Source organism: Mandrillus leucophaeus, unplaced genomic scaffold, assembly GCF_000951045.1.
Source record: "Mandrillus leucophaeus isolate KB7577 unplaced genomic scaffold, Mleu.le_1.0 Scaffold276, whole genome shotgun sequence".
NCBI classification, from domain to species: domain Eukaryota; kingdom Metazoa; phylum Chordata; class Mammalia; order Primates; family Cercopithecidae; genus Mandrillus; species Mandrillus leucophaeus.
Window position 1 is genome coordinate 4,038,044 of NW_012102876.1, and position 4,054 is coordinate 4,042,097.

General features: G+C 45.6%; 1 protein-coding gene across 3 annotated transcripts in view; it reads left to right on the forward strand.

The window, feature by feature from the left end:
* The first annotated feature begins 1 nt into the window (after position 1).
* The window catches only part of SYTL2 (synaptotagmin-like 2), a 138,342-nt gene continuing 134,289 nt past the window's right edge, over positions 2–4,054 (forward strand). For 2 of the 3 annotated variants that reach the window (XM_011984932.1, XM_011984931.1), the window contains exon 1: positions 2–152. The gene's annotated coding sequence lies outside the window, so the exon portion shown is untranslated. The remainder of the gene's footprint in view (positions 153–4,054) is intronic. The other variant, XM_011984933.1, reaches the window with a different exon arrangement.

The window sequence follows — 4,054 nt, forward strand, 5'->3', positions numbered from 1 at the left end:
AGTCGGAAGAGTGAAGGCTTGCAGCGGCCAGCCCTGGGGAAGGTAACGCGCCGCGCCGAGGGCTGCGCAGTTTGCTCCGCCAGGCCGAGGGTCGGTGGCCAGAAGACGAGAGAGACGGCGAGGCGCGCTCCCTGCCCGGCAGCGACTCCGAGGTGCGCACTCGGGTTCCAGTCACTACTTTGCCCACTCGCTGTGTTACCTCGGGCAACTGTGTTTCCCTCTCTTGGTCTCTGCTTCCTTCTCTGTTAAGTGAGGGAGGTGGTGTAGAATGATGTTTCTTAGTCTTCCCAGTTCTAAAATGGGAACTGCGTTTTGGCACCGGGAAAGCTCCTTTCCTCAGTTTCCCACCTACTCCAGAGCCACCTCCGCTGCCCAGGCGGCCAGGAAGCTGGGATGCCGGGGTAGGCGAGGATTCTGCGGAGCTGTCGCGTTTTCTGGGGCTTTCAGGGACTGACCTGGGCTTGAGGCTGGGTGCTGGAGAGACCTGGCTGCAGAGTAACTGCCCCTCAGATTGCTCAGGTGCAGAAAGGTAGGAGCGTCAGGACCTGTTTACAGGTGGGGTGTTGGGAGGGGCCGGCCAGGGGATGATGATTTCTCCTTTGAAAATAGGACTCGTTTTGAAATTCTCTTCCATACCCACACCTCGTCCCACGGCGAGCTATAAACTACACGAGTGGGCTTTATCATCCTTCAAAGTGGAAAAACGACTGTTTTTAGCTTCTAAGACACAGGGCTCTACCAGCATATAGGAAGTGGGTCTCTCTTTCTCTGCACCCATCCTGCCGCCTCTTCCCTTTCCTTCCTCCTCTCTTTATAAATCCCTTCTGACCTTGAGGGGCTCCATTTCCTGCCTTAATGAAAAGTTCTTCTTTTCAGTTAGTGCTGGTTTGTGACCAGCAGCCTCCAGGGCTTTGGGCTCAGGGTTGAGATAGAAGCCTAGATAAGAACAGGCTGTGAGTCACACTGTCAGCCCGCTGAGCCACACAGCCCCGCAGGGATGTGCAGATGAAGCCCGGTGGGGCTTCAGACAGACAGACCCTGGAAGGCGGGGTGGATGCAAACTGCCATCCAGCTTCCCGTCCGCCTGTTGGCAGCCATTCCCCACCAGGATGGTGACCCCTGCTGTCTGCTGGATGGAGCAGCCAGATAGGGTAGGATGATTGAAAGGAGCTGAAGACTTGGCTGGATTTCTATAGAAGGTCTCCAGCATTTCCCTCCCCTCACTTTCCTCCACCCCTGAAGTTCTGCCTCTTCTCACCCTTAGTGTGGTATCCAGGTGAAATCAGATTGCAGAACCCATCAAGAGCAGCTAGGAAGGAGAAGAGAAGGTGTGGGGACGGCAGTAGGGCAATGTTGACTGTTGTTTACTGGGCACTTACCATGGCTCAGACACTCCTTTGTATGTGATATATCCTTAATTCTCACAAAGTTACATGAGGGGTGATATACTATACTCTGTTTTATAGGTGAGAAACAGGCTCAGAAAGATTGCTTCCTTGAGTCACTTAGCTAGGAAGTAGCATAGCTGGGATTCAAATCCAATCTGTGATTCTAAAACCTGTGTATTTTACACTTTCTTTGTGCTCCTTAAGTAAAAGCAAGCTGGAATAAGGACAGCAAAAATGTCTAACATTATTGAGTTCTCACCAGGTGTCAGGCACTATGCAAAACATCTTAGAGCTATTATGTCGTGTATGGTGCAGGAGTTTCCGTTATTCTGGAGGTAATCCGTGACTGCCTTAGCCTCTCAGCAGCAGTCCTGTTCTAGAAGGCCTACCCTAATCCTGCCCAGCTGCTAGTGCGTGGGTGGGGCAGGGCCCTGTTTGCTTTATCCTAGAGGTGGTTTGGGGTCTAATGAAAGATTGATTGTCCGCATCTGACCCGTTAGCCCTAACCGTTGGTTGGTGAATGATTCCACTGTCCCCTAAGAGGACTTTTTCAGGTTTTGCTCAATAAACACTTGTGGAATGAATGAATTAGCACCTTGTGCAGAGTAGTCTGCTGCCTTGTAGAAATGTGAGGCAGCCTAGGGGAAGCCCAGGTTCCACCATCTTCAAAACCCAGATGCTAGTCTAGGTGTTTCTCCTCTTTGGGGAGGTAGGGTGAACTGTGCCCTTGTAGGCTTCCAGAGCTCCCTGGTAATACGTTTGCTTGTCACCTGTTCTACAAAGAATTTTTCAACATACAGTAGATGAAGAAAAATGTGGCTTTTTTTTTTTTTTAATTAAGAGGAGAACTTACTTGGTATTAATGAGGTTGTCTCTCTCTCAAAAGTTGGGGGGTATAAGATTATAATGTTTGTCTTAGGGCTTACCAAACTTTTCCATAGAAGATCCTGCAATGGAAGAGAAGACCAACGCGTGCTCCTGCACTTAGGCAATTTTTTCATTTGATTTCATAATATATTGACTTTGATTTAAAAATGTAAGGTTTTTTCTTCAAAATATCTGAATAAAACTGGTGTCCTGGCAGATTGTTGTATATTCTTAGGGGCTTCAAGTACCCAGATGGTGAAGTAGGACCAAGGTTCTAGAGGGCTTAGACTACTGTTTGAATTTTCCACAATCTGGTTCACAGTAATAGAGCTTCTCTAGTCCCTGGGGAGACATCCACTTTTTCCCACTTTTCAGAATGAAGAATGTTTTTAAAATAAAAATATCCTTTATTGTTTTTCTGGTTACCAAAACTAAACATATTCATTGCAGGAGAAAAAATAAGATCCAGATTAACATTAATAATAATACCAGGCCAGGTGCAGTGGCTAATGTCTGTAATCCCAGCACTTTGGGAGGCTGAGGCAAGTGGTTCACGAGGTCAGCAGTTCGAGACCAGCGTGGCCAATATGGTGAAACCCCATCTCTACTAAAAATACAAAACTTAGCTGGGCGTGGTGGCGTGCGCCTGTAGTCCCAGCTCAGTGAGATACTCAGGAGGCGGAGGCAGGAGAATCTCATGAACTCGGGAGGCGGAGGTTGTGGTGAACTGAGATCATGCGACTGCACTACAGCCTAGGTGACAGAGCAAGACTCTATCTCTAATAATTATAATAATGATATCAATAAATCTATACTCAGAAATAATTAAAGCGAAACTTGGGATATATCCTTCCGAATCTTTTTCTTTGCATCTATATTAATAAATTTTAAAAACACACAAGTAAATACAACTCTTTTGACTCAATTATTGTCAGAGCTAAGAGCTATCTCAGATTGTTTTTGAAAGAATGTAGAAAATAAATTATTAAAATTAAAAGCATCATGAAGGTTAATTTTGTTTGTGAGCCCCGAAGTTCACCCCTCATAATTTCCCCGTATTTATCTTCTGGGAGAGATGAGTGCTGGGCCATAGGGCTGCTGTTGAAAATGCAGGGTTGAACTGTACTCCTTGCTAAACATCTCAAATATAACAGAAGGTAGCTCTTTAGTGTTGCTGATGTGCCAAATTTGAGCAGAAAATTCACAAACTAATTTGCAGAAAATTCAAAAGGGACCTAGAGAAAGTCATTGCCCCAGCATTACATTTTGTTACCTGTGTGACCTTGGGCAAGACAGATGGCTTCTCTGAGCTGGTTTCCTCTTCTGTAAATTGATGATAATGAACAAATTCTATCCTCACTTACCAGAGTCATTATAAGGATCAAGTGTCAGATGCTATTGTTTGTTATTTGGATTGCATGCATGTGTGTATGCTATTAATTTTTTAAAAATTTTTTAATTTTTTATTATACTTTAAGTTCTAGGGTACATGTGCACAACGTGCAGGTTTGTTACATATGTATACATGTGCCGTGTTGGTGTGTTGCCCCCATTAACTCGTCATTTACATTAGGTATATCTCCTAATGCTATTCCTCTCCTCTCCCCCATCCCCACAATAGGCCCCGGTGTGTGATGTTCCCCTTCCTGTGTCCAAGAAATCTCATTGTTCAATTCCCACCTATGAGTGAGAACATGCAGTGTTTGGCTTTCTCATCTTGCAATAGTTTGCTGAGAATGATGGTTTCCAGCTGCATCCATGTCCCTACAAAGGACACAAACTCATCCTTTTTTATGGCT